The sequence below is a fragment of the Coloeus monedula genome, assembly GCF_965178545.1.
Source record: "Coloeus monedula genome assembly, chromosome: Z".
In the NCBI taxonomy this organism is placed as follows: domain Eukaryota; kingdom Metazoa; phylum Chordata; class Aves; order Passeriformes; family Corvidae; genus Coloeus; species Coloeus monedula.
This window is the reverse complement of record NC_138822.1, coordinates 15325560-15341477: the sequence shown is the minus strand read 5'-3', so window position 1 is coordinate 15341477 and position 15918 is coordinate 15325560. Positions and strand designations below refer to the sequence as shown.

The 15918-nt window shown below is 35.9% G+C and overlaps 1 protein-coding gene across 3 annotated transcripts in view; it reads left to right on the top strand.

Annotated features, from left to right (window-relative positions):
• Positions 1-15918, top strand: part of COMMD10 (COMM domain containing 10) — a 108775-nt gene that overhangs the window by 77106 nt on the left and 15751 nt on the right. The window contains exon 7 of one of the 3 annotated variants that reach the window (XR_014227275.1): positions 13424-13449. The exons of the other annotated variants lie outside the window; for them this stretch is intronic. The gene's annotated coding sequence lies outside the window, so the exon portion shown is untranslated. The remainder of the gene's footprint in view (positions 1-13423; positions 13450-15918) is intronic. 3 annotated transcript variants of the gene reach the window in all.

Here is a 15918-nt window from a genome sequence, read left to right as displayed (position 1 = left end):
CCAGGCTGTGCTGAACAGCAGAGAAATGGAAGGATGATGTAAGGGCAATGAAAAGGGTAATTAGAGCATTCTGTATTCAAAAGTATCTCCTCAAAGAATTCACATAAATGGAAAGAAGGATTAGGCCTCTGAATTAAGGGTTTGCCAGGAAATCTGTTGCTTTGAAGACAAAGGAAATAAATGAATAAAAGCTTCACTAACATGGAGTTAAGATTATTCATTGAAACTCAGTAGTTTTTGAGGATGTAGAGAATAGCTAATACAAAGACTCTAGAAACCAGAAAGTGCATGATTTAATGTGTTCGGCTTCCACTATAGGATTTTAATTCTGCATTTCTGGAATGATGCCTTGCTCTATGTTCACATGCTCTACACAGCCTCTGCAGGTGCTCTAACAGCTCTGGGCAAAGAACACCTAGGCTGTTTGCCTGGCAAAATTTGGATTTTTAAATAGGTATGGTAAGTAGGGGCTTTTCCCAGCACTGAGGTTACTCTTCACAAATTTCACCCGACTTGCCTGGGGTTTCATTCTGAGATGCTCCTTTCATTTACCCATTGCTATACTTTCAGGATTCATTGTCATATATGCCAGTAGGCTATTAGTAATTCCATGACACAGAGGCATTTTTGTTCATCTCTAGGGAACTTTTCCCACACAATCAATTCAGTTCAGCCCTGAAAGGAGGCATTCTTGATTCCTTGGGATAAATATATACTCTTTTCAAATCACAAGATGCAGCTCTTCCAAGCTGCTCTCACTAACAACTCCACTGGTTGCCACACTGAGTGTTAACATAGTGAATGCAGCTGGAGTGTTTGCAAATATGTGCTGGAATGTAAATGTGTGAATACAGCATAAACAATAACACATTGTTCTAGTTCATTCTCTTATCTATTCATGTATCTTGTAGCAATTTTCAAGCCCCTAGTCTGGCCTCTTGGCTGTCCTTTCTGTATGGGTTTCTCAGACAGTAGCTTTCTTCAGGAGTTCATCTTTGAGCTCCAAAGAAATCAAAAGATGGACAACCTCTACTAATTGCAGAGGTTTTCCTATCCATGAACACTTGTCACTGAACCATTCCCAGAGATTGTTGGCAGCTCCCTGACTTCATAACCAAGATCCCATTACTGAGTTGATAAATACATTATTTTTCATTGCCTAAGGCAGAGTCTAAAGTCATCTGAGACACCAGTGGCACACTTGAACTGCACTAACTAAGCTTTGAAATTCAAAACATACAGAGTTAAAGAGTGGTTTTTTTGTCATATTTCTTTCCATCTTAACTTTTCATAGGAAAATCTAAAAGAGAACACTAGGGTTCTTAAAATATACCATTTAGGTCCAGGTATAAGATTGGTGAAGTTTTCCTATGTGCATGGCTCAGCAAGTCCATACAGGCTGTAATTCAGATGAAGAGGAGTTACCACAGGAGTTACCTTAAGGGGAGATCTTAAGAGGAGCTGAAGAAGAATACTTTTGTTGAACTTGAGGTTTGAGTACTCACTAATGCCAAAACGTAGCAAGGGTTTGCATATTAACTTGAGGACTGTGTTTTTTCAGAGTCTTAGTTATGCCCTTCCTCTGTTAATTTTCTGTATGTGATTGAGCTGTGTTTTGGGAGAGCCATAGTCTCTAAAGCCTTAACGCTTTGTATTAATTTATCCGTGGTACTTTGCTGGCTTATTATGAGAACAACGCTTGCCAATGCTCTCTATTAACTTTCATAGTTATCCTTGCAAACAGTAATTGATCTTTTTGTGAATTTAAATATCCTTCTTCAAATGCATGCTGGGAAATTTTTTTTCTGTGGCTGAGTGATAATCTTTATTATATTTACAACTTTTAACAAAGCTTTGATTTCTCAGCTAATTAAATTGTGTGGGGTTTCTTTCTTTTTTCTTTTAATAGAAATACTTTCATCTTCAGTGCTTTTTTACCTCTTGAGATATTTTTAAAATTAAAATGATAATATGAAAAAGCCACAAGACATACATTATCCAGTCTTGGTTTAGACATTTGTAATGGATTCTTGAGCCTCAGGTGAGAATATATCAAGAAATGTTTAATTCACTTAACCAGAACGATGAAGGAAGTTTGTTCTTTTTGATACAATTCTATTCACATTTTAATAGAATTAACTCATGATCTATGTACCCATGAATTAAGATTGTATTAATTTTCACTTGTTCCATTTGCTGCATTTCAAATACAACTTTTTAAAAGTAGCTGTTGAGGGGTGATACATCCTGCTCCTATTCTTTTATCCTGCCTATACACTGCAATATAGATTGCATTAGTAGAACTTACCTTATTTGAAATAGTCTGAATATCTATAGTAGCACATATGTGTTTCAGAACACATATTTTTTTATATATACATATATATATATATATATATATATATATGTACTTAGTTTCTTTTAAATCATTGCAATGATCACTACTGTCAAACCAGGTTAAGTCAGTAAAAGTTTTTTCAAACTTGTTCTGGGAAGAAAAAGTAATTAATGATATATTTTTTTCTGGATCAGGAAAGTATTTCTTTGTGCAAATGTAACTTCTGTCTCACTTAACGTCAATATTCTTATATCAGTTTTACATGGATTCAGTAATCTAAATGCTTTCTTCAGCAAGACAAATGAAAGTCTTTTAATTAATAGTCTTTAGGGCCTTTTCAGTATTCTGTCCTCAGAGCTGTAAAGTGGAGCATTTTAATGGTTTTTTTTTAATTAGGAAAATTAATTTTGTCTTAATCTTAAAACATATTTCACCCATGACATACTGAGCAATGCCATTTTCTTCTGCTGATAAGTGTAATATTGTAGAACTTTCTTATGTGGAGTCATTTGGCTTTGTTAAACTAAATACTTTGATCATGTCAGTACATACTTTGTTCACCTTGATGTTCAGTATTTTGAGGAGAGCCCATCCATGGGCTTCACAAAGTAGAGACAGTTTTTTCAGACTTTTCCATGCTCAGTAGGGCATCAAGATTTTGGTTTAAGCATTTGAAATGCTTTAATGTTAAGGGTTAAATGTTGGGGTTTTTTATAAATTGTTACATGATCTGGATAAACAGTAAAAAGATGATGGTATTCCCTTTTTGGAAGCTACATTTGAGAAATATAGTGGAGAGATGGGAGCTTAAAAATTTGAGTGAAGTCTGCTTGTGTTTGGAATGGGGGGATAAGATTTTTTTGGTGAGCTGCATTACTGAGGGATAGCAAAACGTTGCATTATATTAAAGGCAGAGTGCAAGAAACTGGAGTTTTTTGTATTTGGGTGAAAGCATATTTATGATGGCTAAATTACAGATAGAAAAGAAGGGACTCAATATTGAAATGCTTGAAATAAGTTGCTCTCTGCCATCATGTTCCAGGTAAGCATGCTTGCTAAGGATAATAAGCCCTGTGGTATAAATAAAAGTATGTTGTAATTAGAGATTTAGTAGGGGCCTTGGGCTCTACAGTTCATTGCAATAAATATGCTTTTCCTGATCACAGGACAGTGATAAGGTGCAAAAGCTATTCACACTTCTCTTACAGAGTGAGTTCTTTTATAACTAGCTAGAACGTATTGTTCTTCTGCAGCGTTGGATGGGTCTTGGATAACCTGATCTAGTTGGAGATGTCCCTGCTCATTTCCAGGGGGTTGGACTAGATGATGCTTAAAACTCCTTTCCAACCCAAACCATTTCATAATTCTATGATTTCTTCTCACCAGTAAGGCTAGAATTGAAAATACTTAAAAATCAAATCCAACCAGTCTGAATACAGTGTATGAATTTTATTTTTTTTTAAATTCTGGATGGTTAATACATAAAGACTGTGTTATGATACAGGCTGTGCATAGGCTGCTGAAAACAGGAGTCTGTACGACTTGTGGGATAAGCCAGTGTACCTGATCTCAGGCTCTGGTCATGCATTGCAGCATGTGTGAAGAGCCTGCTGTCTGAATGTGAATGTGTGTGATTCCTTAGTAGTTGTATTTTGTGTTTGTTTTGTTTTCTCAGAGAAAGAAGAAAGCCTTTTACCATTTTTACAGTCTTTATTCAGGAATATTTTGGAGGAAAATATAGTCTGTGATCAGCTGTCACCTAGGCAGTGTACTGGAATGTTCTCACTGATGTTATGGATTTAGAAGAAAAGGAACTGAAACTGAGGGAGACTTTGAATTTTGTCACTGCAAGAATATTCAGCTGTTTTTAGCCAGTGTACTCTTTTGAGCTGCTTTACTCAATTTGATAAATTATTCACAGATGACTGCAAATTCTAGCCAAATTGCTTATTTAAATGCATCATTACTGGATACCTCACCAGCTTCTCATCCATTTTCAGCACAGTGTATTTCTATTTAATTTTAAAGCTTATTTTGCTTAAGAAACCACCCTGTTTTTCCTAGTTTACTGGTTGTCCTCAGAAACTTAAAATTTCACTATTGTTTTTAAGCTGTGTATGTGTTACTTTCACTGCAACAGATACAATGCGTGACTGTAAGGCTTTTTTTCCACGCTTCTTTGGTCCATTTTAAATGAAAATGTCTAAAGCAATCTGTTATTTAATGAACATTGTTTATTTGATTTTACCATTCAGATTTGGTTGGTAGATATTTCATACATGGTCAGGATTTCTGGATCCAACATGTCATAGTATATGTAACGTCTTTTGCTGTTCAAATGTTTTACCTGAAATATAAGTAATAACAGCCTGAATTTTGTGTCCAATCCAAATTTTAAGGGGCAGACTGGTTCTCTTGGATGATACCACAAATATGATTAAAGCAGTAGCCTTATGGAGTACAAAATCAAGTCCCAGTGAAGGGGCGAGGGAGCAAAAAGATTAATGTATTGCATGTTCTTTTATATTGTTTTTAAGTAGTTCAAAACCCCACCAGTAACATAGATGAAGACCAGATACTTACTTTGCTTTGTCCTTTGCAACAAAAGCCCGTTGTCTTTATCAAGCAGGCTGAGGCTGTAGTAACTACAAAGCCTTCCCACACCTAACAGTAGGTGTGGGAAAGTCATGTACAGATAGGGATCTTGGTTTCTTACAGAGGAACTTACCAGATCCCAAGATGACCCAGATGACTTTGTAGGCTACCCTGCATGGCAGACTAGCAGGTGTTTGGCCAGCTGTCACTGACAAGCACTGGTAGCCTTGAGGATCTGGCTGGCCACCAGACAGCCTGTTGGCCAGAGCTTCCAGCAGGCCCTGGAGGTGCTGCTTTCAGGCTCAGAGCTCAGAAACCCAGGATCTTCATTGCCCACAAGACAGGTGGCACTGGTTTGGAAATCCCAACCTGTGGCTGTCTCAGTACTTTTTGCTCTGCATCAGCCCTCTGGAGAGATTGGTAGAGAATGTGGGTACCTCACTGGCCTTGTGTCCTTGACAGTCTTCAGGCCCAGGGAAGCAGGCAGAGAAGCAGTCAGAAGAGCAGGCATGTTTCTAGGTAAACTTTTGTTAGAATTTAAGTTTTTTGCAGGGACATGTCATATTCAGCATTTTTGACCGGAAAGTTGCTATACTGAAACATTCTTAACTGTCTGTATTAAAAGCTTAAATTCTTTTGAGCCTGGAGAAGAAAAAAATTTAGGAGATTGGAAGTTGGTGATACCTTGGCATTTGTGTGTCTACAATGCTGTTTCTGAAGTCAGGTCAGAAATCCAAAATATCCAGAAGAAATAAGGATTTGGGTGTTTGTTCCAAGAAGGAGCTTGAAACAGTATAAAATGTTTTGCAGTTCATTTAGAAATGTTTTGAAAATTTGAGGGAAAAGAAAGATACTGGGCATAGGAAAGAGGTTGTAAGTAATTTCTAATTCTTACATTTTAATCCTGATTTGCCCTGTGACAGATCACTATCAACAGTTTGCAAGGCAGTGTGCCGCCCAAGTTTTCCCATGTTTAGTAGTTAAAATCTCAAAACATTTGCATGCTTAAGTTTATATTCTTGAATATTTGTTCCACTTCTAAGCTCCTGGTTTAAGGTTTTTTAAAACTACAGAGCTTCACAGCAAACACTTGATCTCAATTAATTATTTTTATTTTAATTACTAGCATGCCAGTGAAGGGGAGAATAGTTTGGTCCTGTTTCCAAATAACGCTGTAAAGCTTGATGAGACTTACTGGCAATCAGAGCATGATTGATGTGCATGTTCCTGACTGAATTTTTACAAAGATTACCTGGAGCACAATTTTTATCTTTGTATAATAGTAATTAAACAATATATCCCAAAGCACATCAAGAGTGAACAAATAAAAAGCCAGGTGAATAGCTACTCTCATTAGATTGTCTTCCTTTCTTTCTCTTCCCTTGTCTGCCTAGATTTGGTATTTCTATTTGGAAATGCTAGATCCCGAAGTGGATGTTTTGAAAAATTACTCCTGTTAGTGTGATAGAGCAGATTTATTATTTAGAGAAGAAAAGATAACTGAGAGGAGTCAAGAAAAACAGGTGGCCAGAGGCCCTCTTTTCTGTTCTGCTTCATTCTTGTATGTCTCTATTAAAATTCAGCACTGTAGTACTAAGACTGTAATACTACATCATCCATTATCCTGGGAGTTATGGTAGTTACGCAAACATCCGCATCTAGCAGTACAGTAAATTTTGATTTAGAATGAAGGACAATATTGAAATGTCAGTTATATAAAAGTAAAAATAGTAACAAAATCTTGTAAATCTTTCACCACCAACTCCTTGTGATCATTTGAAGACATGTTCAAATTTTTTTAACTCGATATTGTTCTCACATGCTGGAACTGCTCCTTTCCTCTGTATCAAATCTACAATGTATACTTTACACATGTTGCCTCTTTTGAATCTCCTGTTCTCAACAGAGTGATCCTTGAAAGTAGCATGTAAAGATAGGCATTTTGTTTAGTGGCTGTATATTGTGGTAGCTTTTGACTTGTGCTGAGAAACACTGCTCTTTTCCAAATATATTTGAAAGCACAATGTCCCTTTTCTTTTTTTTCCATTCAGACATGGTCCTAAACTGTGGCTTCCATGAACCACATAGCTTGAATTTGCATAGTCTTTTCTTTAATTTTTTTTAGTGCTCATGGTCTCTGATATATGAATTTACTATTTACTCCATATTTGTTCATACAGACATGCACCTGATGAGGAATTTGCTGGCTTTGTCATTGTTTTATTTATACCTCCTCTTTCTTGTAAATAAAAAAACCTGCAAAACTGCTAAAGATACTACTACACATTACTTCTTTACAAATTTGCTTTTAGAAATCAGAGTGTGCCTCACACAGGTCCTCAGTCTTCAAAGCAATTTTTGAGGAATGGGAAACCTTTCTTACTATTTGGGGGAACTTTCATTAAAAGCCTTAAACTTGTTTTCACTCAAGTGCGGATTGTTTAGTTATATACGATTACTGAAGTGTGACAGGATCCTTCTACAAAATCTCCTGAATTCAGCTTTGCAGTTTAAATGTTCTTTTTATATCCATTAGCTGAATGAAAGCACAAGAAGAAAATTAAAATTAGTTTCTCTTGTGTATCTGAAAAAAGCATCAGAAGACAGCGTTTAGAGAAAAATTTGAATAAAGAAAGCTTCAGGGTTTTTTGGTGCAGAAGCAATAGGCTGTAGGAGATGAGATTATATGGAAACAGATAGGAAGATTGGAGATTTTCAATTTGGACAAGAGCTGACTGAGAATGTTTTCTTTCTGTTGTGTGGAAATCAGTGCTATGATGGTAGCAAAATTAAATATTCTGCATGTGTTCATTTAGCTACAGACTGGCCCTTTTGGGACTCGTCTCAAATGGAGGAATAAAACAAACTTCTTTGGAGAGTTTTGAAGACTTTCTTTCCTCTGCACCCAAGAGAATTACAGGGGAAAAAAAAGTGAAACATGGGTCAATGAACTCCTTTTTCAATTATTTTACAAAACAATACAGATTGCAGGGAATGAATCATCTAATGATATTTCACTTCTTAAAATTTTAATGAAAAAGATTATTCTCTGAAGTAACCTGCTGTGCCTGTTTCACAGTGACAACACACAATATTCCCTGAAGCTATTTCTGACATCACTGAGTCTAACGTTGTTTAGGATGTTTGCTGGAAAATTAGGTGTGGGAGAGATGCTGCTTAGAGTACACATCATCTCGGGCATGGTACACAAAACTGAGAGTCTGGGCAGAGTGGATTTTTATCTTACAAGCTGTCACATATACTGAAGCAAAATGAACAAATGGACTGACAATCTGATACACTATTCTGTCACTTCACAGTAGTAGAAAGCCTACTTCTGGGATTTTGTAGGTGTGATAAAGTTAAGGTACATGTTGGTATTGATGATGTGTTGGATGTAGAACTGAAAGCTTTATGTCATCTTGGGTCATATTGGCAACAGCATTGCAATCAGTGGGGAGAGAGTAAGGTATGTTGGTGGCTGCTTGCTTGTTTTGAGCATCATGATTTTAAGTTGCAGTGGAGGCTTGTGGCACTAGCTGACTGTAGCTGTCAATATCCAGTGGATTTTTGATTTATTTTTAATCTGGCTTAATATTTAGCATGCTTTGAGAAACTAATATGTTTAGTGATATAGCACTCAGAGATGTCTTCTTGATTTAGCATGCATCACTCTTTAGGTGAGAATTTAAGAATCTGGAGCTAAGCATCTGCTATTATTTCCTTGCTTTCATTAGATTGCTCTGTCATATAGCACCTTTGTAAGTTCTCTGATCTTCATTATAAAATTAATTCAGATTTTTTTCCCCGTTACCTTGATGGCAAGACTCTTCCAGGCTTCTGTGTCACAGTGTTCAGGAATCTTCATTTCGATTTGAGGTGAATATTTGGCTAATTTATGTCCATTTGTTTTCATTACAATGTTCTTTTACCCTCTTCTTTCTCTCTCAGTCGCATTTAAGCTCCTGTTGTATTTATGCTCTGTAATAAACTTAAGGAATCCTGCACTTTGAAGGAATTTGGCGGTGCTGAGGTAAACCATCTTCAAGCATCTCAATAATTAATTACTTCTAATTTTCTCCCTGCCTTTGTACTGATCACTCTTCTCTGCATTTTGCGGTGTAGCATTATACCAGTGATGTGGTGTTAAATACAAAGTTCTCAGTACTCCTTAGGATCTGTATTCCCTTTCTCTTTCTGAAAGCCGTGTACACTTTGTGCTTGATGATGTAGAATACTATATATAATATTTCTCTGCATATATGGGCACTGGATTTGTTGAACTTTCGAAATATTCAAACTGGCTATTGCAATATAATTTTGACGTATTCAGTGCAGCATTACATTTTCCAGCTATGATTACATCAATGTCATCAGCTCAGATTGCCGTTTGTTCAGTTCCTTTTATGTGGACGAACCTCAGAAAAGTATGTATTATGTATGACCTCTGCAGATGCACTGTGAAATCGTAAGCTGTCCAAATGTTGAGCTGGTTTTTGTTACACAAGTGCCAGTAAATTTGCGAGTTATCAAATACTAAACTACTTCTATACAGAAGGACCAAGGCAATAATGTTCATTCAACATGATCTTTGTTTTCTTCATTGCTGTAAAGACAAAAATCAAAAAACAAAGCTGTCAACAAGGAGAGGTGGCTAAATGAAGAACAAAGATTGTCTCTGCAGCCTGTGCTTGAAACTCTTGCAAAGGGAGCTGAGGAGACAAAGCAAGATCTTCAGCTGGAACTGTGCTTCTGTTGTGCTGAATTTTGTGAGCATAACAGACTTGAATCAAAATGAATTTAAAAGTGTTATGCTAATGTTAACAATTACTTAGGTGTAGATACTGTTCCTGAAAAATGCTGTGACACATACTCAGAGAGAGAAAATCACTTTCAGCATCTTAAAATATTCCCCTATATGCAGAGTACGTCTTTTAGACTTTTTTCCTCTTTTACGTCTCATTTCTCTGCTTTCCTGCAGAGCACTAAACATTGAGTGTTACTTTACGACTCAAGATTCATCAAGTCATTACAGTAAATTTTGGCTTTATAGTGTTCTTGTCTTTTTTTTTTTTTTTAATTAGGAAAATAATAAGCTTGCCTGTTGTTTAGTTCTATAAAAAAGCAGTGGACATATATATTTATTAAAAACCTTAGTGTTAATTAGAGTTACGTTAGTACAATTGCCAACAAAAATCACAGAATTATGTTAAAGGTTATGAAAATATATCTTTGTTCTTAATTAGAAGTTTTACATGATAAGTAGAAGCCTTGCTGAAGGACATCACACTGCTTATGGTGGGGAAAAAGATACAACCTTAGAAAGTAAATAAATTGGATTTAAATGTTGACATATGTGAATGTTCCAATATTATTCTTGTTTAGCTTACAGTAAACTCCATCTGTGACTAAGAAATTTGAAGGGTCTACCCATATTCCTTTAGATAAAATTTTAGCTGCTTAGATTCTAAAACAAAGAACCAACCAACCAAACAGAACCCCTGCAACAAACAAAACAACCCCCAATCCAGTAATAAAGTGTTCTTGATTGTTGTAAAAACATAAAGCAATTTAATGAGTATTAATGCTCTAAAAAGTATTTTGTGTGCTAAAAAGTGTATTTGGGATTAAATGCTTTTCAAGAACTATGAATTCTTTTACTTACTAAATTTAGACAAGTTGTTGCTTTTTTATTGAAAAAACTCTGAAATGTTGGTAGAAGAGAGAAAACCTGTTGCACATTCAGTTTTGGGATAGTGCTTCCTACCATAAAGATGCATACCCAGCTTTGTAATGGTTTGAAGAGGCTAAGCTATTACGAGAATATAACATACAGCTACATTCTTCTGCCTGAAAGTCGTTGTGGATTTGAAAAGTTGACTCACATGACCCAGTTTGCTTCTTATGGATAAAAGTATGTCAGCTGAACTCTCTTGAACTATGCTGCTTTAACCAGTTGCATATGCATAGAAATCAGCTGTCTTTTAACATAAGCTGATAAACAGTTGACAACGATAGAAAGTCATTATCAGATTTGTCTAGGTGGAAATCCTTTTTTACTTTAATCTGCTGTCACCTAAAGCTGTATGAAATCTTGAAGCATATTTAGGCATGTTTAGGCAAAGTCTAGTGTTTAGCAGCAGATTGGGAACTTCTACAGTAGAGCAGCAGACTACATTTTAATGAAATAAAAGGAGTGAGTAGATGAATTGAAGTGATAACCTTGCACAAGGGGGTTGCGCAAGGAAGTAAAAATATTTTACCATCTAGAGAAGCAGTAGGCACTTTGGCAGCAAAAAAATAAATCAGTTACATCCTTTTTGTAGTCTGAATAAGATTTTTTGTATTTTTACTGTAATTGTAATTTTATTAATAGTTAACACATTTATTTTTATCCAATATGTGATAGAAAAAGGGATCATTGGGTTCTTAAATTTGAAAAGTGTGAGTGTTGAAGAAACAATATGTACTAAATCTGCAGAAGCTACGATTGAATCAATGACTGTACTTTGTGTTTACTTAAAAATAATATAATGTTCTGGAATTCTTAATTCTGAAGAACAGCAACCATTTTATAAAAAAGGGGACTTCAGGAATGGGAATTTAAAATTGAAGGAATTATCCAGATGTTGAAAAAAATATTGTAGAAAAAAATGCCTGTTTGCAAGAGGGTTGATGGTGAGCAATAATTCTGTTTCATTACCAATGTAATTTCATAATAATCATCATCATAATATTTTTTTCTTTGTTCACATGGATTCTTACTTTTGAAAATAGAACTAAAAGCAGGAAATCATTCTTTTCTAAAGTTCATTCACATTTCAAAGTCATAGTTTGCGTGTTCCTGGAGTTAAGCATGTTTTTTTTCCTGAAAGGAAGGGAAGACCTCACAAACGGAGAGTTCTGTGTATAGAGAGAAAACTAGATTCTTCAGTAAAGTGAAACTGGAATAAAAGTGGAAGAAAACAGAATTGAGAGTTAGAGTGCTTTGGGAGTTCAGGCAAATTCCTCGTTATTGCATTATAAAACAATATCTTTCTAAAGCTGAGTGGATAAAATGCAAAATAACCTTTAAGCAGCAACTTAATATGTTCCCCTCAATTTGACAATGGCGTGACAATTAACAGATGGAGGGAAGGCATTTAGAGATTAGCAATACAACTGTCATTGACTCATACTAACTTTATAAATTGAGCTGATACACTAGGAAGTGTTTTTAATTGAAGGTAAAATGTTGGTATGGTCATGTAAACAATAATCTTTGGAAAGCTGTGCCCAAAATTGCGGTTGCAAACTTTTTATGTGAATTTAAGGAAAGATGGGACAAGCTTATGAATAGAGGTCTGTTGAGGTTTATAGACAAATTCACATAAGACTCAAGAAATCCAATTGAATTCTGAAAGGGTGCCTGATGGGAACGCACAGATACTGCCTTTAAAGCCATTGGGTTCACAGTGAAACAGAAGAAATCTGAAAGTATTATTTATTTTTTAATCTGGAAAGCTAATTATCTTTTAAAGGAAACTTTTCTGGCATATTTCCTTTACATTTTTCATTCCAAATCTTTAAGTTCCATAATTTCTGGCATTTTGACCCATGGGGTGACTTGCTTGAGAATTCGTCAGGTTTTGAGTTCTGAGATAGAATTAAACTGAAGCCCCAGTTTGGTCTAATTCTGTAACACCAAACAAAAATTTTAATGACCAAGAGTGTATTTCCAAGTTTGTGTTGTCAATTAAACACATGATAGAAGGGTTCTTTTGATAATGTAAGTAGATCTGTGAAAAATAAATTCGTATTTGACGACTTTTGAGGGCCAGACACACTGTTTCAAGAGGTAGTTTCAAGGACTTTTGTACAGCAGTACCAAAGTGTTTGAAATACTTAACCTGCAAATGCATAAAGGGAGAAGAGAAAGTCTGAAGAGTGATTATCAATTGAAATTGGTGGAATTTAAATGGAATTGAAGTTCTGGTTAGCAGAACATGACAAAAGGTGTTTCTCTCTGGACCACTGAGGTGATTTCAAGTTTGAAAAGTTTGTAGAGGGCTTTAGGATCAACTTGGATTAGGAATGGAGTCAAGCATCAAATATGCCTGTGTTTTTCATAATTCTTTGATTTTCTGATATTGCAAAAAGAAAATCCGTTGCACTTTCTATCCCTGGAAATATTCAAGGCCAGGTTGGATGGGTTCCTGAGCAACCTGATGCAGTGAATGACATCCTTGCCCACTGCAGAGAGGTTGGAACGAGATGACGCTTAGGGTTCCTTCCAACACAAGCCAGTCTGTGATTCTATGATGAAAATGGCTTCCTTCTCCAAGATTGTATCTCTAGCTTCCATAGTATTACTAGTTATTCCTGTAACATGTGTCAAAGTCTCTTTTTGAAATAATTTCTAATACAGGAAAAAAAAATGCATTTTCTATCTTAGTTTTGTTTAATGGTAATTTTTTCCCTATTTAATTTGTTTTTTCTGTTCTCTGTCAGTTCTACTTGGGCAAAACCAAATACAGGTATGTGTTAAAAAATAATGACACTTACTTGTTTTATCCTGACTGTATAAAATGCAAGTGTCACAATTTTCACTAAAGTAGTTTGGGACAAAAGGTTTGCATATTGAGAAAATTTGTACTGTCAGTCTGCTTGCTGTACAGACATGTGACCTGCTCATGTTAAGACTGGCATTCTGATTCCATGCTAATAGCTCCATTGTTATTAATATATGCTGCCTGCTTCTGATCTGCTTTGCTTAGAATGCGTGTGGGTTTTCAGTGTGTGTGACATTTAAGGGTTATGGATTAAAAAAATTAAATTTTCCAAACCAAAAAATATCTCATACATTTTTAATAGCGTTTACAAAAGAACTACTCTACATTTTCCCTCTAGCAAGATGGTACAGTATTGAACTTAAGTGTTGGTGCTCCTATGGCCATGTAAGACTTAATGTTCTGTGCAGAGATATTAATTGTCTTTTGAAATGAACGGATTTGCCGAAAACCTGTGTGTTAATTAATTGGATTATTTGAAAAGCAAGTAATTTTCAAATAAGGTTTCACTTAAATTTTTGATAGAAACTTTTTTGTATTGTAGGGATGAGGGTTTTTTTTAGAAATACGTCGTGTGACTTAACACTTTCTGTTGGACTATGAAAGTAGAATCTAGGTAGTATAGAAGTTCACATCATCTCTCATGCAAAAGATGTCCAGATTTGGATTGAAAATACATAAAAATGTCTGAAGAATCAAGGTGTTACAGCTCTTCATTACAACATGAGGAAACTGAATTTACTGATTTATACAGATCTGCACTTTACTCCTAGTAAAAAATATAAACTTCTAGTAGGAGATTATGTATGAGGCAAGTTACCACTCTTACAGTCTCCTAAGTTTTTTCAGAAGTGCCACTTTTAAAACTTCAGCTGTTAGTGTTGCGGATCAAGAGGAAAATGAAGTCAGTGGAAGTCTTGGCAAGTCATTTCATCTTTCTGCAAAAGGGAGAACTGAACATCAGAGCTAGGTAAACTTACCAAGAAAGCATTAGACTGTATAGCCAGTCTAATCTCATGCTGTGCTGCAGACGACACACAAACCTGTGAACAAATGTAGTGTGCCTTTGGTAAATTCTCAGGGATGCTGGAAAGCTCATTTGTGTACATTTTTATACACTTGTGTACACAATTGTAGCTCTTCTAGTCTACAATGGTGTAGTATTAGTTGAATTAATACAATAAAAACTGATACTTTTACCCTGTTCCATTCCCCACTTTTGTCCACTGATATTTATCTTAACCATAATAAAATAATTTCATGCTAAGCATTTACATAAAATGTGGATGCCCTTGAGCATATTTCATTTTTGTTAGAAATCATCTCTACAATGAGTTTATTTATTTTGAGTGCCTTTTTCTGTTGGGGTCTCCTCCCCTGCCGTGGAGCCCTGGCAGAGGGGCCCTGAGGGCACAGACACGGAGTTTCCCTGCCCCTGCTCAGCCTCGTTCCCATGGGTTGGTTTGTGTTCCCTGCACGGGCAGAAGGACCCTCGGGTCCCGGGACTGGAACAGTTCCTTGGCAGAGCCCCGGCCATGCGGCTGGGGAAATAAACATCTCTGAAACAGCTATCAAGAATCCGTCCATATATACTTCGTTTCCACAGGACTCCTGGTTTGAAATATACTTGTTGCAGTAATCCCCGCTGCAACATTTTTCCTCCCTGTTATTCAAAAAAGCTTGAAGTGAAAAAAATGTTTTAAAGAACACAGTATGAGATTTTAAGTAATGAATGCTGCATATATGCACCTAATATCTACCCAGAGGTTCTAGGGCAAGATTTTTTTCCTTTGCTACTAGATAGTGGTAGTGCAGAAGGAACCATTTCTGATCTAGTGTGGATAGGCTTCCTGATAGGGGGCCCAAAAAAAAAAAAAAAATTAAAAAGCCTAAATAACATGTTCACTGCAGTTCACTGGAAAGCAGCTACAAACCTCCCCCCCCCCCCCAAAAAAAAAAAACCAACCCAAAACCAAAAAACCCAAACCCACAAATAATAAAGCATTTACTACAGTTTGCTGAGAAGTAGCTATACTGGCAAAAATACTGAGTATACTTTGAGACTTTAACATCAAGTGAGTGAGAGATTCTTAATATTTGCTTAAATTAAAGATGTTAAATAAATTTATTGCACTGATGGAGCAGAGAGTTTTTATCACTGCAAAACCTAAGTTTTATACTTGGCTTTTTAAAAACATATTTGAAAAAAAAATCTGTTATTAGTGAAGCACTCTGGTCAAATCCTTATCCCATAGCAATAAGCTGATTGTAGGTACATTTTTTTTAATAGCTGGGCTTTATGTTGGTCTGTTACTGTAGTCTATTGAAATTGCTTTTTGCCATAGAAATACAGGGACGGGCTGTTACTGAAGCCCAGGTATCATCTAATTGGGTATTACAGGGATGGCAAAAGCAGGACTGCCTTTTCCTCCTGGT